We start from the raw sequence: 25451 nt of genomic DNA on the forward strand, positions 1-25451 counted from the left end.
TAACATCTTCACCGGACAGAACAGTGAAGGTCCTTCAGCAGACCAGGAGGAAACCCAGAGCAGCAGCAAGAACAGTGAGGCTGTCTAGGGGCTGATGCCCGTGCACCAGTTCAGAGAGAGGCCACAGAATCCTCAGTCTTTTCCAAATGGGAAAGATCAAAAGACTCTACAGTGGGCTGAATATTCCTGTCAAACAGGATCCAGTAGTGATTCATCTTACAGGAAGAATCGAAATTATGTCATATACAGGACTCTGGTGTTAAGTCTTCATGAAGTGATTCGAACAGAAGAATTATTATTTTAAATATTTGATCCTTTTATTTATACATTAAAATGTCCATTGAATCCCCAATCCTGTTCTGAACTTTGAGACTAAGTACCAATAAAGATATGAAACCTGGCCAAGATAACCTTTCAGTGTGGTAATGAAAAGTGCCATGAAAAGGAATGTCTTCCTTTAAGTAATTATGAGGACTATCAGAGAATCAGGAAGCAGCTGAGTGGGACACAGGGAAGCTGTTCTAAATGCTTGTTCAGTGAGTGAATGAACAGAATGGACACAGGTGCAGGCACATCCCTGTTGACAGACTCACCTACAGAGACCAGGTGGGAGACAGTTTCCAGCATCACATTTCTAAACAGGTTTTTCTGGGACTTGTCTAGCAGGCTCCAACTGGGTGAAGTTGACGGCTACATCTTCAAATGTCACCGATTCCTAAAACATCAGGGATATTCTGGTTTAGACAGAACAACCCTACCACTGTCCAGAGTGGGCGGCTGAGCTGAGGAAGGATGGGGACTGGGTGCAGCTTCAGGAGGAAGCATCACTACTCACCAGGGGCTCCATCCTTAAGCTCAGTCACCGGGAGCCTTTCTCGGGATCTCACTCACAGCTGATCAAGCACTAGGCAGGCCAACCTGAGGATGGAGAAGCCACGAGACCCCAGTCCTGTGCTTCCAGACCCACCTGAATTCAAGCCCCAACCTTCACCTGGGTGTAGCCCCAGCCCAGCACTCAGAAACCGGTGGTGCATCCAGGGAATACTATGCAGCTTCTTCTCTCCCAGATCCCATGTGAAGAGCTAGAGCTGTGGTTGCTAACACAGAAAGTCAGAGTCTGCAAATAAGAACATGCTAAGCATTGACTTTGTGTTCATCAGCCCGTGGCACCCAGAATCGCTCAGTGTCCTCCTGGGTTCCCACCCTGGGGGACCCTGACTCTCGCCAGAGTGGATGGTGGTTTACAGCTGTAGGTAAACACTCTGGAAGCCCCCAGATCATCTCCTGCCTTATGCGCCCACAGTGCTTCTCCAACAGCCCTGGCAGTCCTCAGGAAACACACTGCCTTCCAGCTCCCCTCAGCCCTGATATTAGTTCTGTCCCACAGGCACATGAATATCAGTCACCTAAGGACCTATTTTAGATGGAGTTGAATTGAGAACTTATTCCATTTGGAGAAACCGTGGCACCTGTCTGGCCAGCCTCGTCCTTAACATCCTCCGAACCAGAAGGTAGCTGGCATCCAGGAGTCACAGTGTTGCTGTCATAGACTGTTGCTGTTCTCTAGATCAACGATGTTCAAAAATATGGAAAAACTGAGGTTTAGGAAGAAATTGCTTCATTTGCCAATTTACAAATGACACCCAGAGATTCCAAAAACTTTAATATGACAGAGTTACACTAGAGGAAGGAGCAGCTGTCATTTAATTTTGCTCAGTCAGTGTCCTGTGATCAAATTCCTTTAGGGTAACAAAGGTCTCCCTGGTTTTACCTGTAATATGACCTCTAACATTAGCAATCAGAAGAAGCTCCCTGTAATCTCTTTTCATGTTTATCACCCAGTTTGGGAGGAACCTCTCCATATATCCACAGTCGATCCCTTCATCACATCCCCTCTGTCTTGAAACAGAAATCTCCCTAAAGATATTTGCTCTCAGGCTCCTGCTCTCCAGTCCTCCATTCACAATCAAAGTGAAAGCCTAGGGGTCATTTCCTATCAGAAATGAATTCCTGGATCCATGCCTCTGCTAACTGTGGAGAGGAATCAAGTGTCTAGGACAAAGCACAAACCCCAAAATCCACTCAAGAAAGTGATTGAATCACTGACTGGATTATCCATGGATGGACTGTCCGTGTGTGCTTGCTAAGTCACTTTAGTCGTGTCCAACTCGCAACCCCATGGATCATGAAGGGCTGTCCAGGAAAACCAATCAAGATTTGCCTTTCATTTTGACTTAAAGACAATTTCAGAATGAAGTGACATGTTCGTCTTCACTCTTAGAATTTTCCTTCTACTGATAAGAGGAACAGGCAAATTCCTATGATATCGAAGGAAACCCCAGTCATATGCAAAAGGGCAGTCACACCAGTGGACACATTTCAAGAGACATGCCAACAAATAATTATGTTGAAATAATTATTTCAACATAAAAATCTATCTCAAGTCACATAAGAAATGAAGAAAATCGCTTGATGAAACCCATAGAAGGACAGTAATTCAGAGAGGCAGAAAATGAAGTATTTAGAAACAAATTAGTAAAAACATCAGATGGAGATCAACAGCCAGTAGAACTTTCCAAGATGAAGGGCATGCTCTATACCAGTGTTGTATGATACAGAAACTGCTGTGCCACACGTGTATCATGACAAGAGACTTGAAATCTGGATGGCACTACCAACGATGTGAAAGTTAGCTATTCAGTTGCATGAATTTAAATATTCCAGCCACATGGGGCTGTATTAGAGAGCACACGGCTAGGATCTTCGGTTAGGCAGATGAAATAATTAAATAGATTTAAGACAGCAATGTTGGAGCTGAAAAAAAGGGATGTGAACAGTCAAAGTTTGGAAATGAGAGTGGCAAAGAAAATGTTGACACAGTATGAGTCAGAGACCATAAGAGGCTGCTTTGACACCAGTGTCTAGAGACAGATAAGACATAACATTAAGGGAAAGGAACACACTCCTATCTCAGTTTGGAGGACTCACCAAAACCCCAAATTGCAGGAGCCAGTGAAGCCAAGTAGAATCTGAGGACTCCACAGCAAGCAGCTGATTTCTTTCTTCAAGGTCCCAAGCAGTCCAGCTTCTTCTTCTCTGAACAAATACATCCCTCTGCCTGTATGACTTCCTTTTATACCTGAATAACAGCCTATAATCCAATCTAGGCAATGGTTCACCTTATTGGGAACCCTCTTCAATTTGATTAGGTTTTCCAAACTAATAGGAAAGTATAACCCTCAGGCATGTTGAAGAGCAAGGATGTAATGACATTGTCCAGGGACAGTGAGAAGATCCATCATTTCCTTCTTCATCCATAAATATTTTGAGTGCACTTTCTGCACCAGGAACCAACTATGTCTTCAAAACAAGCAGGACATCAGACACACTGGGATTCTGGGGAAATGAAGCTGGGATTCTCTGGGAGAAATTAAAAATAAAATGCAAGATGAAGGACTATGAACACTTGAAAGATAAATAACGAGGTGACCATATAATACCTACTCCTGGACTGCAGAGCATGACTCATTAAAGCACTGGCCACACAGGGCCTTCAAGAACATGTTAACAATTTATTAACTGTGCACAGAAAATGGGAAGACAATTTTATACTCTATTTCTTGGTTAGTGGGGAAATCAACAAAAAATTTTCCTACATAGTAAACTGTTGTAATTTATTTTACTTCCATGCCATGCACAGTTGATTTCCATACTGGAGTAGAAATATTACCAGTGTGGCAATGGTTCTTTAAGCTAAAGAACCATTTAGCTTATCCATGGTTCCCAAATGGATAAAATTAAACCAGAGGACATAGTAGGTATTTCATTTTATCTGAGGACATTTTGCTTATACCCCGTATAATGCCTGGGAATCCTATTATTTCATGCATTTCAATTCCATCTCCCATGTTCATTAAAGAAATTTCATCTGATGCTAGTATATTAAGGTAAATCCACTATGTTTTAATTTTTTTTTAAAGAATATTTTAAACTTTCCCCATTACCACGCAATCTCCAAGGGCTCATCTTTTTCCCTTACGGTTCATCAGATTTTGTGTAGACCATTTCCTAAATGAAACATCATTTTGGGAGTGGACACTTTCCACCGCAAGATTTAAAGAACTCTTGTAGGATTATTCATTATTTATGATATCACCCACATAAAAAGAAAGGAGTTGCCTTTCATCTCACTCGGGAATTCATTTCTCTACCTGTGTTTTCCCCTATTCTCTCCTGGCATCAGAATGTATGTTATAATTTAAAACGCATGCACTGTATTTTATTTTCATCTAGTTTTTAAAGATAGTTGATGTAAAGTATGATATTCGTTTCAGATGTAGCATGGTGATGCCCCACTAAAGTTACTGTAAAATATCACCTGTATTCCCTGAGTTTTGTAATATATACTGGCAGCTCATTTATTTTATACAAGGCAGCTTGTTCCTCTTAATTTCCAACCCCCAACTTGCGCCTCCCAGCTCCCCTTCCCCAGTGGTAACCACTGCTTTGTGGTTTATATCTGTATGTTTCTGTTTTATTTTATTTCAGATTACACACATAAATGATAACACAAGTGTTTGTCTTTCTCTGAGCTATTTCACTTGGCATAATATAGAGTGCAATATTACTCAGCCATAAAAATAAAAGCAGTTTGCCATTTGCAGCAACAAGCATGGACTGGAGGGTGTTATCGGTTCATCTGTGGATGGACACTTAGGCGCTTCCGTATCTGGGGTCTTGTACACAATACTAATGTGAACATGAGAGGTGCATGTATCTATTCGAATTCATGTTTTCCTTTTCTCAGATTTTACCCAGGAGAGGAATTTTGGATCATACAGTAGTTCTGCTTAGTAGTCTGAAGAACCTCCATACTGTTCTCCACAGTGGCTACACCAATTTGCATTCCCACCAACAGTGTAGGAGGGTTCCCTTCTCTCCATATTCTAGCCGACACCTGCTAGCCGTAGAATTCTGATGATAACCGGGACAGGTGTGAGATGACATCTCATTGTGGATTGGACTTCCATTTCTTTGATTAACATTGTTGAGCATCTTTTCATGTGCCTGTGGCCAAGTGTATTTCTTCTTTATAAAAATGTCTGTTCAGACCTCTGCTCAATTGTTATTTGGCTTGTTTGGTTTTTTTGATATTGAGTTGTATGAGTTGCAAACCAGCCATATACACTTTAAACCACTCCTCTCTGAACCCTCCTTTTTGCGTTTAAATATATTATGGCATCACCCAACCTGAAATTTTAAATGAAACAAAAAAATATAAGCAAATAATTTGGATTCCTTTTATTTCTAATGGTTTCCCTCTCATACCCTCTTTAATCCAGGTTGAGGGTAGAGCTTATTAGCATTTCTCCCCACCTCAAACAATTTTGTGTTTTTCCTTATTAATTCATAGACATGATTCTTGCCAGCAAAGCTCACATCCGATCAAAATTCAAGTCTCATGAGATGCCATCAGTCTTCATGTTATTTCCATCCTGAGCAGAAGTCGATTCCTTCTGTTGTGAGCCCCATTTTCCCTGGAATCTTATCACTTTTGTCACAGTTTTGGATACCAGAGGGCAGAGGAAATGAAGTTTCATGTGCTGAGTATTTATTCGGGAGTGATCTCAAGATAACCATGTTGGGAAAGGATGAGGAGGAGGAAATCCATGCAGTCAGGAAGCCCAGCTTCACCTCAGCCCGACAGCAAGCGCTGGCCAAGCACACAGTGACCACTGCGCCTACACGGCCCTGCGTGTGTGTCCTTATTCAGGCCACAATGTCCGGGGCTGGACGTCTATCCCTGTGGTCAGCCCCACGAGGGAGGGTGTCACCTTGAGACGGGTGCCTCTTTGCTGATGAGTCACCCCCTGTGCGTGATGACTGGTAAAGTCCCCCGGGGAGTGTGGGTCCCACAGTCCCCATCATCCTGCAGCTCAGAGAGCTGTGAGGACAACATCCTCCATTCTCTGTGGCCAGAGTGGGCAGTTTCGAAGTCAGACCCTCACAGGCTCAGTCAGGGCAGATGGCTGGAATTCAGCCACGATTGGGGGACAGGGGGAAACAAAACTGGGAACTGCACGTCCCAGGAGGCGGCCGCCCTGCAGCCAGCTGTCCTCACTCTGGAGAGCTGGTGGTGTCCTGTGGGGTTCCCGGACCAGGCCTGTCTGTGCCCAGAAGCCCCTCCTTCCATGGCTGGCAATAGGGTTAGCGCCCCCATGCCTTCCTGTGGATGTGGATTCCTTTCTCTTCCTGCTCCTAGGCTTTGCCCCAGAACATATTTCCCTGTTAAATCTAGACCTCTGCTGCCTCGAGGACTGATATCACGACCTTGTCACAGACTCGGGGAAGCCTGTCCCTTCACCCCCTTTGCTATAGGTTTATCACCATCATTGATATAATAAGCACATCTCCCTCCACACATTCATCATCGTCCTCACTGTTATTTTGTTAATCTTCATTATTCCCATTATTCCCATTACTGTCTATTATAGTACATTGTGGCTGTTAATATACAACACTGAGGGGACACACTCTTTGGGGAAGTGTTTCCAGGAGCTTCCTGAAATACTCCAAACTGCCCTCCAGGAGCAGAATCAACACTCGATTCTACTAACAGATAATCAAGGTATGAGAAAGGGATGCAATGCACAGCATGAGGAATATAGCCAATATTTTATAAATATTTTATATGGAGTATGATCCATTATGGACCTCTCAGAGTCCCTTTAACAGCAAGGAAATCAAACCAGTCAAATTCAAGGGAAATCACCCTGAATACTCGTTGGAAGGACTGATGCTGAAGTTGCAACTCCAGTATTCTGGTCATCTGATTCGAACAGCTGACTCATTGGAAAAGTCCCTGATGCTGGGAAAGATTGAAGACAGAAGGAGAAGAGGGTGTCAGAGGATGGGATGGCTAGATGGCATCACCAATGCAAAGGACCTGAACTTGAGCAAACTTCGAGAGATGGTGAGGGACAGAGGTGGTGAGGGACAGAGAGGCCTTGTGTGCTGCAGTCTATGGGGTCACAAAGAGTCAGACATGACTGCACAACTGAACAACATCATGATCCATTATCATCATCCAAATATCAAAGTACTTAATTGCACACCTGAAAGTAATATCCTGTAAGTCAATTGTAATTCTACTTTTTTAAAAATTAATAAAAAATAAGAGGTTTAAAAACAAACCAAAAAAACACAAAAAAATGAATGAACTTTATAAACTGGATTGTGTCCCTTCCCCCAAATTCATATGTTGAATCCCTCACCTTGAAGAGACCAGAATGCGACATCCCTTATGGGGGATCTAGTGGTTAAGACTTCACTTTCCCATGCGGAGACAGCAGGTTTGATCCTTGGTCAGGGAACTAAGATCTCACATGCTGCAGGGTGTGGCCAAAAATTAAAAATAAATAAATAAAGATTGAAGAGACCAGAATGGGGCTGTCTATGGGGAAGGGGCAGATAAAACACTGATTAGGTTAAAGTCATCCCCAGAGGGTGGGTCCCTGATCCCAGCAGACTGGTGCCCTTAGAAGAAAAGCAGGAGACCCCAGAGCCTGAGGAGGGGCAGGCCGAGAAGGACGCAGCAGGTGAGTGGTGTCCACACTCTAAGGATGGCGGCCTCAGGAGAAAACAAACCCACCTACACCTTCATCTGGAAACTTCCTGCCTCCAGGACCGAGCCTCTGGCAGCAGTTGGAAACTTTTTCACGCTACGTGCTAAGTCGCTTCAGTCACGTCCGACTCTTTTGGACCCCATGGACTGTACCTGCCAGGCTCCTCTGTCCATGGGGATTCTCCAGGCAAGAACACTAGAGTGGGCTGCTGTGCCCTCCTCCAGGGGATCTTCCGAACCCAAGGATCAAACAAGAGCGTGCACCTCTAAATTCAGCCTGGGGGAAGGTGCAGTTTCACATCAAACCCCTCAGGATATATTTCCCATTTCTCTGACCCAGAACGATCTGGTTCTCACTGGCCTCTCCTTCCCAGAACTCGTGTCCCAGGACGCACAGGTACAGTGACAGAGGAGACTGCCCCATGTTTGTCATGGTCTTCGAGCTGACAGTCGGGTTTTCCCACAGTCAAGTAGCCAAACAGACCTATTAGCTCCAAAGAGCTGGAGGAAGGTGAGCTCTCTATTACATTCATCGTTAAACAGCCTCCAGGAATACCAGCAACTGTATTTTTCCCCTTTGACCATGTGTAAACAAAAGGTCTGTTTCTTGGGTGGGTAATTATGGTAGCACAAGTTTTAAAGTGAAGTGAAAAGTGATCTCAGTCCAGGCTCACAGAGGAGGATTATACTGTCAAGGGCAGAGCAAGGTCACCGAAGGCAAGGGCACGATTTTTACGTTCTTTGCAATTTCGCGTTTCATATAATAAGGTCGCAGGATTGTTGTATGGAATGACAGTCATCCTCACACCTGGGGTTTCTGCCCTGAAGTCTCTACCCCAGCAAGAATGGGGCCACTTTTCCCCACTAAGAGGAGCAGTTCAAAACTGCTGCATCAGGCAAAGTGCCCAAGACACTTCCTTTGGGCAGGTCTGTGGGGCCTCACCCGGCTCGGGTCAGGCATCTCCACATTCGAGGAAGCAGGTGCCCTGGGTCCAGAGAAAAGCGGCTCACCTCTGTGAGGGTGAAGGGTCAGTGCAGGAGGGAGAGGTCTGGGTATGTCTGCGTTCATGCCTCTGGCTCTCTGGAATCTGCTAGAAAGTCTCTTAGTGAGCATGTAGATTTGTAGATAAGTTTCCTCTAAGCAGCAAAGCATGAACTGATGTGTGGACCACAGCGGGGCATGTCTGAGGGTGGGCTAGGTCGGGCCCCGGGCCTACCCTGGATCTCTGTGCTCCGAGGCCTCCCCTCCCACGTTGGGTGAAAGCATCTGGACACTAGTGTGGTTTGGAAATTAAACCAGAAAAAGTGAGGGGTGAAAATCCTTTGTAAAGTCCTTCTATAGGATTAAAAAAAAAAAAGACTCAAATAACAGACCTGGGCTGCTGCAGGCCCCTAGATCCAGTTTAACAGGTTTTTCAACTCGCTCTACAGACTGCAGACAGCAGGGTCCAGAAAATGGACAGAAGTGTCTGTCAACCTCTTGTTTTAAGAGTCTGCAGGTGGCCGTGATCGAGGCCTCACACAGAACCAGCCTGCAGGCTGACTGAAGAGGTCAGTGCCTAGTGTCCCCTGGGCCAGTGTAGACAGCCAGTGACACACACTCAGCATGGGGAAAGAAGCCTGGGATTGGGAGGGGAAATCACAAACACACACACGCACATATTCACACACACACAGCCCTGCACACAGAAACATCTGTGCATGTATACCCACACTCACACACATACCTGTGCACACATGTGTGTGTGTGCACACTCACACACACACACCTGGAGCACACAGAAACCCGTGCCTGTATACCCACATGCACATACACACACACATGTGCGCACACACACATGCACACACCCTGAACTTACATTTTTCTGTTGACTAGTAGCAGGGCTGAGACATCTCTTGTGGGAATCTGTTTCCACTCAGCTGGATTAGGGTTAGATAGTCTACTTTCTGGGCCACCACTCAACCCAGGGAGCTTTCAGGACTCAACCTTTAGATTCAGTTGAGTTTGCCTGTCTCAGTTGTGCAGGCAAGGGGGGTCCTTCCCAGGGCCTGTGTTTGCGGGGGCGGGGGATAGGGTCTCCTCTCTGGCCAGACCCGTGTCCCTTCTTCCCTGTTAATCATTCTCTGGGTCCTGGTGACCCCAGAGTTACTGATCACCAAGAAGAAAGCACACTGTCTCCGTGAAGGACTGCAGGGGTGATTCGTGGTCAGGAGGGTATGACGAAAGGGAGGGGGTGCCAGCCAAGACACCCGCACTCCTGTCCTGGCCCATTCAGAGGGACTTTCAGGAGCTGTTTACGGTAGTTTGCACTGATATCCTTTGTTAAAACAAGGTTCAGTTTTTCTGGCACCAAAACAAATTTGGGCTTGGTTCATGTCTGAAGAGAAAACCTATGAGGAGGGTCCAAAAGGCACCCTCCGCTTTTGCCTGAGATGCAAAAGCAGAAGCAATGGGTCCTGTGCTTGGGGCACAGAGCGGGTTTCAGAGGATCCTTTGTGAAAGACTAGTTAAAAGATGACAAGTGGGGGGAAGTGCAAGGAGAGAAGGAAATTAGTCTGACTGGCTTTCTGTCCTGCACCATTGATTCAATGGAGATCGGTGGGAAGGAGTGGAAGACAAGGGTTGAGGGTAGGACCAGGGGCAAAGGACGGAAAGGAAAAGGCAGACAACTAATGCGGTTCGTTTATAACAAGTAATATGTCCCACCTGGCTCTCCGGGTTGCTGTGGATGTGCCTTTGTTCGGGTAGAGGGAAAGGACAGGACATAGTTTATTCAGCTAGTTTATTTGGCAGTTTAATTTATAAAAGTAAGTATTAGTCACCTGTCACAGGAGCCTCTGTCTGTGCTCTTCCCAGAGCGCAGGAATATTTGGGGCACTGGGTTTCCTCCAGGGAACGTGACTCACCTCCAGCTGGGGTGGGACTCAGCTTCCTGCCAACATCAATGCTGGGACGCAGCTCTAAGAAAACCATGGGCTCCAACTGCCTAAGGCTGCGAACCTCAGGCCCTGTTGCTTCTCCCACAGCATCTCACTCCTCCCTGTGACTGGCTGCCAAGGGCCAGCGGGAGAGGGGCTTCCCACACCCCCACCCAGGATACCGCATTTCTGCTGGTCTGTCTAATCTCTGAACGCAGCTCCGTCCAGAGAGGCAGGCGGTCCCGCCCGGAGCAGCCCCAGCTCTCGGCCCTTGTTCCCGGGGACCAGTCCCTGAGGGGCCACCATGAGGGGAGGCTCGGATCTCCTCTTGTTCAACAGAAACGCGCCCCACGACCACACCCCCGGAGGCTGGAGCAGGACAGACCAGGCGAGACCTCCCTGACGGCAGAACCGCGGTCCAGACAGGTCTGTGGCCTTCAGACCTGACCTCTGGGAAGCCATCAAGTCCCTCAGTCGTCTGAAATACGTTTCCTCGAGGTCCTGAACTACAAGAGATGTTGGCAATTTGGAAAACGGAGACTCGAACAGTCAGAGAGCTGGCTTTGAGCTACTGAGAAGGTCCTGCGCCGGAAGGTGCCAGCGGCCCTGGAGCCCGCCCTGCCGTGCGCGCCACGAGGCGGCGCCGGAGAAGGGACCGGGCGGGTCCACGTTCCGGGCGTCAGGCGGGACCGGACTCCTTTTGAACGCGAGTCTGCAAAGAGCCTGGACAGACGGACTGTTAACGGAGAGACGCAGGTGCTCACTGACACGGCGGAGTGAGCGCCAGGCGGAACTTGAGCCCTTTGAAAAGTGCGAAAGGCGGGCGCTGTACACCGGGGGCCGGGCGGGGTGCGCGCGGAGACGGAAGCCCCGGGCGCGGGGCCCACACACCGCGGGGCTGGATGGACGCCCCGGGCGCGGAGCCGACACACCCCGCTCTTCCCGGCAGCCCTCAGCTCCCCTTGTCCTTTTCTTGGTACAGTGGAGCCTGGCTGTTCACTGGGAAGAGCAGAGAGCAGGAGAGGACTCGGAGACTCACACCCAAATCCACAGGGACGACTTGGTTCCGGGGAGCAGGCTCCGCGAGCAGACCTGCGCTCCGCTCCTGTGAGACGGGCACGCCCGGACCTGCTCCCGGACCGACCTGGGGGGCCTGGGGCTCGGGGCGTCCTCCTCACAGGACGGCTCCGGAGGGACAGGGCTGGGGGGCGGAGGTGACCCTGCGGCTGAAGGGGCTTGTAAAGTCCTCCTTGGCTGCTTTCCTTTCTTATGGCGAATCCCCAGTCGTGATGTTACTGAAAGACAAAAGAATAACCTTTGTAGCATCACTAAACTCATGACTTTTCTCTTTCTCTCCCTCCTCGCTACTCCTTTCTTTCCTTTTCTTCTTCTAAAACTCTCAGATCTGACTAATGTCAAATGCACACAAACGTATAATGAATCATCATATTCCTGTTTCCTCGCTTCTTGGTATTTCTCAATATTTTGCAAATCGTTTTTCAGCTCTGTACTTTTCATGTCTTTATTTCTCTCTTCCTTTTCTTTTTTTGACTGAAATGGGAAGTGTGTACTCTTTAATTTTTATTTATGTATTCATTTATTTTTTAATTGGACTGTAGTGGCTTTACAACGTTGTGTTAGTCTCTACTGTACAGCAAAGTGAATCAGCTGCATGAATGCATGTATCCCTTCTTTCCTGGATTTCCTTCCTACTGAGGTCACCACAGAGCATTTTCCCTTTCTTTTTCTTTTTGCTAGACTGTTTTGAAGCAAATCCAGGGTACCCTGTCATTTCACTGCTCAGCCCTTCAGTGAGCTTCTTTAGCTGATGAGGCCCTTTCTCTTCCAGCATAACTGCCACATTGCTGGTACCCTAATCAAGTCAATAAGAAGCCTCTGACATTACCCAGTCCATATTCAAGCTTATCTGGCCCTCTCAAAAATGTTTTCTTGTAACTGGTCTCTTTGATACAGAATCCAAACAAGGCCCACCCATTGGTGGTTTTGCCTCTTCTCTCTAATCCTTTCTCCGCAGGCCATTGTTTTTATATAAAAAAAAATAGTTTGTTTTTCCTGTGTAGCATCTCCTGTTCTGACTTTGACTTATTGCTTCCTTGAGTGGTTGTTTCACTTGTTTCTCTAACTTTTGCATTTCCTATAAATTGTTAGTTAGATGTAGAAACTCCGTTAGTTTCATGTTCAACTGCTTGTGAACCCTGAGGGAACTCGGGAAGGAAAAAAGACATACCCACTATCTAGTAATGGCACCCCACTCCAGGACTCTTGCCTGGAGAATCCCATGGATGGAGGAGCCTGCTAGGCTGCAGTCCATGGGGTCGCTAAGAGTTGGACACGACTGAGCGACTTCACTTTCAGTTTTCACTTTCATGCACTGCAGAAGGAAATGGCAACCCACTCCAGTATTCTTGCCTAGAGAACCCCAAGGATGCTGTCTCTGGGGTCGCACAGGGTCGGAAACGACCGAAGCGACTTAGCAGCAGCAGCAGCAGCAGTAGCCATCAAACTGCAGCCACCCCTGATGGTGCAGCTTGAGGAAACTCAGGATGAAAAAACAGAGGATCCTGGCCCCAGAGAGCCAAGGAATGATTTCAGTGATCCCAAACTCTTGCATCTTCCCATACCTAGAAAAGTGCTAAATTCCTTAACTGGGGATATCTGTTTTTCTTTTATTAACAGTAACCTTTTGTTCTGACTATGTGTTGTTATTGCAAAAATTCCTATATATCTTGGCAAAATGCTGGGTTCACCATTTCCTTTTCTAAACAGTTTTATCCGAGAGGCTCTACCCTAAAACTGCTGGCCAAATAAACGTAACTCTCAACTTGTAGGTTGTGCATTTTTTTTCAGTGGACATGCTTTTGGCCAGAATATTTCTTGGGTGGTGGTGTGCGCTTCTCTGAATCACAGTAGGAGGTCCATGAACTTACAGTCTTGTAAGCTTACAGTGAGAACAAGGTTGATCACTGAGTTTAGTTGCTCTAAGCCTTAATTTTCTATCATCAAATTCCCTGCCAGGCTTTCCAGTGGATGTTTTAAAGCCATCCATTGACATTGTTTTAGTTCTATGATTTCATCAGGGGTGCAAAATGGTGATTTTCCAATTCTATTATCCATTCTTCATTTATTAGCTGGAATTTTCTATGAATATTTCACTCATATAATGGTTGTTTTTTTGATTACAGCCATGAAATTAAAAGATGCTTACTCCTTGGAAGGAAAGCTATGACCAACCTAGACAGCATATTAAGAAGCAGAGACATTACTTTGTCAACAAAGGTCTGTCTAGTCAAGGCTATGGTTTTTCCAGTGGTCATGTATGGATGTGAGAGTTTGACTCTAAAGAGGGCTGGGCGCAGAAGAATTGATGCTTTAGAACTCGGGTGTTGGAGGACTCTTGACAGTCCCTTGGACTGCAAGGAGATCCAACCAGGCCATCCTAAGGGAAATCAGTCCTGGGTGTTCATTGGAAGGACTGATGTTAAAGTTGAAACTTCAGTATTTTGGCCACCTGATGCGAAGAGCTGACTTATTTGAAAAGACCCTGATGTTGGGAAAGATTGCCGGCAGGAGGAGAAGGGGACGACAGAGGATGAGATGGTTGGATGACATCACTGACTCAATGGACATAAGTTTGGGTAAACTCTGGGAGTTGGTGATGGACAGGGAGGCCTGGCATGCTGTGGTTCATGGGGTTGCACAGAGTCGGACACGACTGAGTGACTGAACTGAACTGAATGGTTGTTTACCCTAAAATACAGTTTCTACAAGAAGGGCAGAATAAATGCTTAATCTTTTCTCTTATATACCAGTTTCCAGAGTGATAAGTTGGCACCTTAACAAACTCCAAGTGTAAATAATATTGTTTTTTAAGTATCAGTATGACCTCATGGTTTTTTCTATGTTTGGTGTTTAAGATATAATTTACTGTTATATTTTTGTGTATTTAATGTGTTTATATATTTTATATATTTAATCATTTGTAGTCATAATTCTCTGCCAGGATGTAAAATGCTCCATCCTAGCCTAGGGAGTTCCCCTCAGATTGGAGCCAGTGTTCTCTGCACATTCACCAGCCTCTGGTAGCTTCTCTACTCTCTAGCACGAGATACCCCAGATTCATCTTGTCCATCTCATGCTCCGTACTTGGAACCTACTGTTTCTGTAAGACATCCTGGTTCTTTCTAGTGGGAAAGGTAATGAATGACCCATGGCTTGTGTGCTAGGGGTGCTCATTGCTACTTCACTGTCTCTGCATTTGTAGGGGTAGGGCTGAGAAATATACACTTGTTAAGAGGGGAAAAGTCCAGATTTTAAACTAATATATCCAATTCAAATTTAAGGCTATAGGATTTTAATATAACCTTTTAATTTTATATGAATCTTCTCTTACATCAAAAATCTTGGTTCTGATGATGTTTTTCATCCTCCTTCCAACCTGACTTTCATCTTGAGAAGCTTCAGATGGACACACAGGCAAGATTAGTACAGTGTGTATCCATACACCCTCCCTCTGGATCCACTAGTTGTAATCGCTTTGCAAGTTTAATTTGATTTGAGTGATTAGAGAGGATGTTGCCAGCTTTGTGACATTTCAGTTCAGTTCAGTTCAGTTGCTCAGTTGTGTCCGACTCTTTGCAACCCCATGAATCCTAGCAGGCCAGGCCTCCCTGTCCATCACCAACTCCCGGAGTTCACTCAGACTCACATCCATCGAGTCAGTGATGCCATTTCAGCCAGCCCTAAATACTTCAGCTCGTACCTCCTAGGAACAGGCCATTCTCCAGCAAAATGTCAGTGCTGAAGATTGACACACAGATGCCACACAGATGCAAATCTCGTAGATACTGCTCTAAGGAGGGGCACTGATGATGGTGTGTTTAGATGACTGTGGCTTTTCCATTGGACAACAGTCATGTCTGGCTTCTTCAAAATATATGTTCTGCATACAAACTCTGCATACATTTTACACAAATATACATGTATTTTGTGAAAACGAAATTCTTCAAAGTATTTATAACTGGAAGCCACTGCCTTCCACTGGTCCTTCTCTGAATGACATGCTTACCCTCTTATTTTCACTTATCAACTTTAAACACCATCTGTTGTCTCATAAACCACAAGGACTTAGTTGATACTACTCACTCCCCTAACCACTGGACCACCAGGGAATTCCCCCACGTTTTTACATTGCTTGATTTTTATGTGTGCTTGTGATTGATCGAAGTGGAATGTGGACTTACTCTTGCCAGATGAAGTAGAGGACAGTGTGTGTGTGTATCATCAGGAGTTGTAAGAAATTTATTGGAGTAAAGGGAAGGCAACCCTCTCTCTCCCAGCAGTGGGTGTCTACAGGCCTCGTGGTGCAGAGATGACAAAAGGCAGGGGCAGTTGTCCTGGAGATGCTTCTGTGAGTGATGTGTAAGTAGATCATGTGACTGTGCCGGAGTTCGAAATGGTCCTCCAGGAACCAGCTATTAGGCCTCCTTACTCAGGATAGTTTTATGGTCTTAATGAAAGTTCTCAAATGCTAAGGTTAACCAACCCACAGCCCACTGTCCCAGCCCAGGGAGGAGCAGGGGCAGCAGTTCTGGGCTCAGCAGATGGACAGGCTGCTGAGATCACTGGGTCTGGGATGAGCTTCTGCTACGAATGAGGGGGCCTGAGGCTGTGTCATTTATCATGTGCTCTCGGTCTCACTGGACCCTCTGCATCGCTCACCTGTAGATCTGGTGATGGATCAGAGTGGAGGTGGCAAGGCTCATGGCCTCGTCAGCATCCCCCAGTCCCATACTTGGTGGGCTAGGCGGCCTGGCCTGTCTGCGCTTTCAAACTTCAAACTTTCTTAATCCCTTCCAAAAGGAGACACAAGACTCATTCTGGTCTCAAGGATGTCCGCCTCACAAAATCCTTTTATTAAAACAATGGTTACAAATACTCCACGTGGCTCCTGAGTGCCCTCTGCCATCGCTCCCAGCTCAGAGTCAACGGATGCAGCACTTGGCTTTGCCCCTGTAGCAGGTGCCTTCGATCCTGTTGTAGAGGGGGCAGGGCGATAGGTTGCAGGTCCCCCCTTTCCTGGCACATATGTAGCTGTCAGACCGCTGGCCGAGAGCCGTAAGCTGGCCGGCACCTGAGAGGAGGGAAAAGCAACCATGTCAGACTCCTGGCTTGCGACCACAGGGATTTCAGGGGAAAGCAGGACAGACAGCCCTTTGCAAAGCACGTCACAGGGGTTTCCCTTGTAAGAGCTTCACCCCAAGATGACCTGAGGAGCTACTCGTGAAACACGGCATCTGAAGAGCCCCCTCAATGCTGGTGGGTTATGGTGTCTCCACCCTTAGTGAGCCCTCATTTTTTGGCATTATCTTTGAAGATTCAGCACATTATAAGGCCAAAAAGGAATAGCAACATATCTCATCAGAGTGCTTTGGTTACGTTCCTTATCTAGAATGAGTCTGTGTGATTTTTAGCAAAGCACTCAAACATTCTGAACCCCAGTTCTCAAATTTAAAATTAAGGAGACTAGATTATGTGATCTCAATCATTTTCAAGATTCTGAGGCTGGTCATCTTTCTTTCGGTCGGGAAACAGCACTTTTATGGTTACTTTTTTTTTAATTTAAACTTTTTATTTTATATTGGAGTATAGCTGATTAACAATGTTGTGATAATTTCAGGCGGACAGCAAAGGGACACACCGATGCATATACATGTATCCATTATCCCCCAAATGCTCCTCCCATCCAGGCTGGCGTGTAACATTGGGCAGAGTTCCATGTGCTATACAATACGTCCTTGTTGGAGGTATAGTACTTATATATACCATTTTATATAAACCATTTTATATATAGCAGTGTGTACATGTCCATCCCATTATGGCTGCATTTAATTCTCCAAGAAATGTATCACTTTTTCCTAACTAACTGACAGAGGAATTGAGATTAAATGTTCTCATTATCTAATCAGTCAATAGTTATATTATGTTAAAGATGCAGGAAAATATTGGAAAAAATTCAACATTGATTCATGATTGAAAAAAAGAAAGAAAGAACTCCTACCAAATAAGGAACTGGAAGAAACTTCCTTAACCTGATAAAGAGTACTTACAGAAGCCTACAGCACACTGTACACTTAATGGTCAAGCGCGGAAACATTCCATGAGATGGCAATCAGACGAGCGTAACTGCTAGTCATTATCATTCCACATTGTACTAGTTAGGGGAATAAGATAAGAAAGAAAGAAACAAAAGGTAGAAGCGTTGGAAAGGAAGAAATAAAACTGTCTCTATTTACAGATATTATGATTATATGTAGGCAGTCTAAAAGGAATTAACAGGAAAGCTTAGCAAATTCGCTGTCCATGAGATCATATACAAAAAGAAAAAAAAGAATTTTACTTCTGCAATCAACAGGAAAAAAATAAAGAAATAAAAACACCTTATAGAAGAGCATAAAACATGCCTTGTTACAAATCTAAAATATAATGTGCAATATCTCTATCTGTAAAGAATACAGTATTTTTTTTTTTGTAATTTAAAGATGCCCTAAATAAATAGAAATGCTATGCTTAAGCATTGGAGGTTAATTATTTTTAAAATGTTAATTTTCCCCCAATTAAACTGCAGTGCTAGCCCCAAAACCATGAAAATCCCAGGAGATTCTTGCAATGAAACTTCACGAGCTGATTCTAAAATTTTTGTGGCAATTCAAAGGACCAAGAATAGCTAAGGCAGTCTTAGCAAAGAAGGCAGGAGAACTTGCTTTACTGGATTTTGAGACTAATTATAGAGCACAATGGCAACCCACTCCAGTACTCTTGCCTGGAAAATCCCATGGACAGAGGAGCCTGGTTAGGCTGCAGTCCATGGGGTCACTAAGAGTCGGGCACGACTGAACGACTTCACTTTCACCTTTCACTTTCATGCATTGGAGAAGGAAATGGCAACCCACTCCAGTATTCTTGCCTGGAGAATCCCAGGGATGGGGGAGCCTGGTGGGCTGCCGTCTATGGGGTTGTGCAGAGTCGGACACGACTGAAGTGACTTAGCAGCAGCAGCAGCAGCATAGAGCCACTGTAATTAGACCAGATGGTGAGGATACAAACATACCAACGGAACAGGGCAGACGAATATACAAACAGAATAGCAGAAGATGCCCAAGGAGATCCATGCAGATACTGAAAGTTGAACAACAGTGCCTCAGCATAACAGTGGAGGAAAATGGCCTCCTCCATGCTTGGTTCTGGAACAATTAAATATTCATAATGGAAAAAATAAACCCTTTACCCTTAGTCACACCATACGTGCCCATTAAAAATCACTGCCAGATGATTATCAACCTAGATGTAAAAGGAAAATCAATAAGCCCTCAGAAGACAACACTGAACACTCTTCATGCCTTTGGGCTAGAAAAAGATTTCTTAAGGCATCAAAGTACTAATGCTAAAGGAAAAAATATGACACACTTAACCACCTTAAAATAATGTGGAAAATTCAGAGAGTGAAAAACTAAGGCACAAAGTGAGGGAAGATATTTGTCATGCTTACAACTGGCACGGCTGCTATGTAGAATCTATAAAAAACTAGTCCGGATTACAGGGCCTCTCCTCCGACCAGCCTCCACACCCAGGAGACCAATCACTTAAAGGAGCCGTGTCTGGGGCACCCCTGGCAGTCCAGTGGTTAAGAATCTGCCTTGCAATGCAAGAGACATGGGTTTGATCCCCGGCCCAGGAAGATCCCACATGCCTCAGAGCAACTGAACCCCACGTGCCACACTACTGAGCCTGTGCTCTACAGCGTGGGATCCGCAACTACTGAAGCCCATGTTCCGGAAAGCCCATGCTCATCCCCAAGAGAAGGCACTAGAACAAGAAGCCTGTACACACAACAAAGAGCAGCCTCCGCTGCATAGCTAGAGAAGGTCCTCACATCAACGAAGACCCAGCACAGCCAAAATGAAGAAATAGATCCTTACAAAGAAGAAGAAGCCATGTTTGATTCTGTGACTCTGGTTTGAAAGCCTCTGGGGCCCACCTGAACACAGATGGGGTCTCCTGCTGCCTCAGGCCTGATTGACCTGTGCTTCCCTACATCCCTGGCTCCTCTCCTGAGCCCTCACCCTGGTCCCAGCATGCTTTGTGCCTTGACAGCCCTGCAGTGTTGGAGCTGATGGCCTGGGTTTGACAGAGTCACTGCTCTGTCTGTTACCAATCATGTGACTTTAGCCAAGTTATTAAGCCACAGAATGGGGGTAATGAGTCTTCCTCCCCGTAGCTGAGCTGGGAGGACTAAAGTAAGAGTGCGAGCTCTGTTTTTTTTTTTTTTTTTTAATTTATCTGGATGTCTGGGCTTTCAAGGGGATCCCTTGGATTTTCAGATGGTAAAGAGTCTGCCTGCAATGCAGGAGACCAGGGTTCAATCCCTGGGTTGGGGAAGATCCCCTGGAGAAAGAAATGGCACCCTACTCCAGTATTCTTGCCTGGGAAATCCTATGGATCGAGAAGCCTGGCAGGCTACAGTCCGTGGGGTCACAAAGAGTCGGACACGACTGAGCGGCTCACCTACCTCCTGGGCTCTCATACCAGCTCTCCTTCCCATGTGGTTTGACCTTGCCCTCTCTCATTTTGATAGAGGCAGAGTGAAGAGACAAAATAGGTGATTAAATAGTTAATCCCACTAGGGGATTGCAAGCAGAAAAATATGGGAGACCCCTGTAAGTTAGTGATCACTCGAGAGAGCAGGTTTGCTTAACCTCAAAACCAAGCACATTGCTTAGCAACCAAACCATGCAGCAGAGGCAAGAGGCATGGCTCAAAACAGTAAAACAACGGCGGCATGAGACCCACGTCTGCCCAGTGAGCTCAGTGAGTCAATGACCCCAGGACATGCTCTCTGCACACATAGTAGAACTAATTTGTAGACCTAGCTTGACCAGGAAGGGACGAGAAAACGCCCCTGCTCAATTTGGAGGAGGAGCAATGTTGGAAGCATGATGTCCACTTAAGAAAGTCAAAGAAGTTCTTCTCCCCCTCCCCACTTTTCCATTGCTTATAAAAGAAGGCTGTAAGTTTTTGGGGTGCAGCACCCCATTGCCTGCCCACTTTTAAACCTCATAAATATTGTATTCTAATAAATCACTTCTATCACTTTGCCTCTCATTGAATTCTTTTCTGGGCTAAGAGATAAAGAACTTTGGTACCAGAGCTCTTCAAAAGCACCCCTGGGCAAAAATGACTCCAGTTTCACTTTCACTGGTTTAGTTAAGTTCGGGCTGAAAATCCAGATTCCCACCTTGGCCAGGCAGATAACACAGCTCTGTGAAATGGGCTGAGGTGAGGCAGTAGGGACTGGTGGGGTCTGCGGTGTCCTGAGGACTGCATCCTGTGTGGAGGCAAAGCCACTCTTTAGCCGCAGCTCACTGCTGCCATGCAGGAGTCTGCCACATCTGTTGTGTCTTTAAGAGAAGATAACATGTACACAGTGCTATATTTGATGTGGATAACCAAAGGGCTTCCCTGGCGGCTCAGCACGTAAAGGATCTGCCTGCAATACAGGAGACACAGGAAGCTTGGGTTCAACCCCTGGGTCAAGAAGATCTCCTGAGGAGGGCATGGCAACCCACTCTAGTGTTCTTGCCTGGAGAATCCCATGGACAGAGGAGCCTGGCGAGCTACACTCCATGGCGTCACAGAGACAGACTGACTGAAGCCACGGAGAACGCAACCAAAAGGACCTACCGAATAGCACAGGGAACTCTGCTCAGTATTATGTAACAACCTGAACTGGAAAAGATTTTGAAAAAAGAGTAGATACATGTATACATACAACTGAATTATGTTGCTGTACACTTGAACATAACACATTTTTAATCAAGTATACTCCAATATAAAATTAAAAGTTAAATAAAATTTTAAAACTTTTTTAAGAAAAGAAGATAAAAATCTGATTTTTTTGTGTGACATATCCTGACTTTTAATTGGGAGAGAGTTAAAAGAAATATTATTTTGAAAATTCCATGAACTCAAAAATGACTTTCATCATTCCCTCACTTCTCAGAGTCCTCAACAAAGCCTTCCTGGCTCCTCGAGGTCCCGTCAGCTCTCATCGTCAAGTGTTCCCCTAGCATTGTGGTCTTAACAGCATTTTACAGCACAACTGTCACTAGCTAAGGAATTCTGTAACCGGTTTGCTTGTGCTCTGCTTCTCAAATGTGCGGCCATGGATTTCGGGGCTGTTCCCCGACGCGTCCCCTCATTCCAGGGCAATGCCTGCCTGCAGCAGCTCTTTGCCGGATACTCCATGAACAGCGAGGACACAGCCTCAGCCTTTCTCAGCACCTCTGCTGGGCTCCCGTCCAGCTTCTGCAGGGACCTGGGTGGCCTTGCCACTGTGACATTATTCCATGTTCACACAAAGATCACCCGTGTAAGCTAACAGTGGGCGACACGGGCCTTTTTCTCTGACCGGGAGGAAGACTGCTCAAGAGAACACCAAGTCTTAGGATCTCCTGCAGTGACCACAAAGCGCTGGTTCCCCAGGGCCTCACGGGCCTCGATTCCCTACCTGTGAAACGACCCGGTCTGAGGGCTCTTCCAGAAAAGGAGTGAACCAACCCTATAGGGGTTCGGGGTGGCTGAGCAGTGCCGCCTCCCTCCCTGCACTAGGCCTCTGGCATTGGGGCAGCCTGCTGGCAGGGCGGGTATTGCAGGGGTGGCTGCAGCAGCTGCAACAACCAGCACACAGCAACAAGCACACAACCACAAGGAGGGGAAACACCCCAGCTGGCGCCTGAGCACGGGGCACCTTGACCCTGGGACACAGGCTGGGGACCCTGGTGTGTTCTGACGCAGAAAACACCTGGGGTCTTCCTCCCCTCCAGACGTTTCGACATCCCCCAGAAAACGTGGTGTCGAGCTTGCCCTTCCCTGCAACCCCTTTCCTGGTGTGAGCATTTCAGGTCTCAGAGGGGGTGCTCCACCTGCAGGGACCCCACCGCTCAGGCCCCCCCAGCTCCAGCCCAGAGGTGGGGAGGACCCCACTCCGCCCCTTCTAGAAGAGGAGTTGGGCTCGGGGAGCAGTCCTGAGGGTTCCCATCCTGAGGCCCTCTTTGCTGCTGCTTCTGTGCGACAGGGCTTGCCTGTCGTCCAAGGGCAGTATCTAAGCCAGTCCAGTTTATGCTGGGCGCTCCATCATATCAGCTGCCATTTCTGGAAGGAGTGATTAGTAAGTTCAGTTCCTCCTGTGAGTCCCTGGGAACACTCTTTTTTGAGGCTTTGGATGAGATGCTTGAGATCCTACTTAGATGTCATAGACTGGAAACAACTCTTCAAGTTAATATCGTGGCTTTCAAACATTTTGAGTGTGAACTGAGCTGCGGTAAGAGACTTTGCACGGCTGCTCATGAACACACGTGCTGTGAGATGAGTGTGATAACAGCAGGACACTGCATGGATTTCTCTGAGTCTCTTAAGGGTCCCGACTGGAAACATTAAAGTTCTGCATTGGAATACTTGGGAACCCAGCTGTCTGAGGGGAGCTCTGAGGAACCCCTGGAGTAAGTGAGGCACAACTGCCCAACGACGTGCTGCCTTGGAGGAAAGCACAGCAGGGCTTGCAGAGAATTCCAGAGCTTAAGGCTCTTAGAGCCCTCTGCCGCAGCCCACTCACTCTGCCAACGGGGAAACTGAAAGCCAGAAGAGGTGACTGGCTGGAGATGACCTGGGACTGAGTGGCAGGGCTGGGATAAACTGTGTTCTTGATTCTTCTGGCAGGCAGGGGCTCCCCTTTTCTTACACCAGGGGCATTGCTGATTTGACCCCGAGGAACTGGCATCCCCTGGCCTGACACAGAGCTCCCCTGCGGTGCACTGGGGAATGGGCCACCCTGGAGGATGTGAGCGGATTTCTCAAGGAAGGTGGATCCCTGAGTGTCTGCACGCAGGTGAGTCAAAGACTCTGGCGGAACTGGTCTTGTGGGCAGGGCAGGTGGCACCTGCTTGCAGGAGAACACCTGGGAGGGCCCACCCTGGGACCTGGCGAGACGGGGTGCACCTCTGGGCTGGCTGGGATGCTGCGCCTCTCGGGGGTAAGGGGGCATCTTGCAGATGGAGTAGGGGTCCCCTTCACAGAGGATACTTTCTGGATGCCCAAGACAGAGACAGGGCAGGGGATGTGGGGGCTGCCTGGCACCTGATATCCCCGCCAAGGGCAGAGGGAAGGGAGCCCTGAGGGAGAGATGAGAGATGGGAGGGCCCTCCTGCTGCTCAGCTGCCCTCAGGCTCCTGGGAGAACTAGCCCAGGGAGGCTCTAGGCAGGCAGGTGCACTCCTCGCACTCAGGATGGCCTGGACCCCTCGGTCGGACCACCCCTCGCCATCTGCCCCGGACAGGCCGCTCAGCCCCGGAGAGGCCTTCCTGCTGCCGCGGGCTCGGGTCGCAGAGGCGGCCAACCTCAGACGCGGCCCCGAGTTCCAGCCCCGGGCGCTGCAGGGTCCCGGCTCACCTGGGCCCAGCTGGGAGAGGAGCAGGCCGAGGGCCAGCAGCAGCAGGCGGAGGAACCTCATGGTGGCGGCGGGCAGCCGGAGGCCTGGGGAGAGAGGCTCAGGGGAGGCCGGGCTGCCGAGGCTCCAGAGGCGGCAGGGTCACCGCCTTTATAGGGCTGGAGGATTGCACAACCGCACACACCGACGTGAAGGGCGGCGTCCAACGCCAGGGAGAGATTCTAATAAATAACCTTTCACATCAAGCCTTGAGTCGTCGGGGAGTCACGTGGACGCGCGTCTCCCTCCGGCTGCAGCTGGATCCGGCGCTTGCAGGCCTGGAGGCGGCTCCTCCCGCCTGCTCTGCTCTGGGTCCCCGCGGAGCTGCTCAGATAGAGTTCCCGGGACGGGAGTGCACGCTGGAACCCCTCCCGCCAGAGGCTCCGGGAGCCGGAGAGGTGGCCCCGGGGGCACTGAGCCAGGCGGCCGCCCGGCTGGCAGCCCGCGTCAGGCCTGTAGCTGAGCTGCGCTCTCCACATGGTGCCCCGGACTTCACCCTCGTCCCTCACAAAAGCCGGACTGGACTGTTGCCTTTCCTCCAACCTTTGGAATTTTCTTCCGGCCCAAGGTTGACTAATACTAGTCTTTCTAGTTTCTGGCTGGTGTTGCTTTTTTTAAATCAAAATATCTCTCAAATCTTTTTATAATCTATGAGCTTCTTCTGCCACTTAAACTTTTTTTTGGGGGGGTCAAGACAAATTTTTTGGAGCAGTTTTAAGTGCACAGCAAAATTTAGGGGAAGGGACAGAGTTCGTCGTATTCAAACATTTCTCCTTTCACTCACTGACTCAGGTGTGTATATGTGGTTCCTGTTATGTGCTGGGTGATGTTTAGGGTCTTGGGGTGCAGTGAGGACCAAGATTTATGTTGGTTTCCTGCAAAAGTCTAGTTGAGATGGACAAGCAGACGGGCCGTTGCCATGGCACTGGATAGGCGCTCTGATTGGCAGCAAGTGAAGACCATGGAACAAGGTGGGGATCTGAGGAAGCGTGTGTGAGTTTGGCTTTGGTTTCTTCCTTAGGCAATAGGGAGGTCTGGGAAGATTTGAATCAGGAGAAATACACAAGCCAGTTGCCATTTTAGAAACCGTCTCAGGGAAGTGTGGGTGGAGAAAGGCAAGACTGGACTTGGGAGGAAAGGGGAGGAGCTGGTGGAGCAATGAGGGTCTTAACTAAGGTCGTGAAGGGGGGAAGGAAGGAGACATGGATTCAGGGATGTTAAGAAGGAAAAGTCCCCCAGACACGGAAGGAGACAGATTGAGCTCGATTCCTGGCTCCGTCTAAGTAAAAGGTGATGCCCCGGACCAAGGTAGCATAACCAGGAGGAGGAGGTGATTTGGGGAAGTGGTGG

General features: G+C 47.5%; 1 long non-coding RNA gene across 1 annotated transcript; it reads right to left on the reverse strand.

Annotated features, from left to right (window-relative positions):
- Window positions 1–16438: 16438 nt before the first annotated feature.
- LOC113884975 lies at window positions 16439–24563 on the reverse strand. The gene is made up of 2 exons (XR_003509077.1): window positions 24065–24563; window positions 16439–16694 (listed from the first exon to the last, which is right to left on the reverse strand). It is a non-coding gene; the product is annotated as an uncharacterized LOC113884975 (long non-coding RNA).
- Window positions 24564–25451: the final 888 nt, after the last annotated feature.

The sequence above is a fragment of the Bos indicus x Bos taurus genome, chromosome 27 (assembly GCF_003369695.1).
Source record: "Bos indicus x Bos taurus breed Angus x Brahman F1 hybrid chromosome 27, Bos_hybrid_MaternalHap_v2.0, whole genome shotgun sequence".
NCBI classification, from domain to species: Eukaryota; Metazoa; Chordata; class Mammalia; order Artiodactyla; family Bovidae; genus Bos; species Bos indicus x Bos taurus.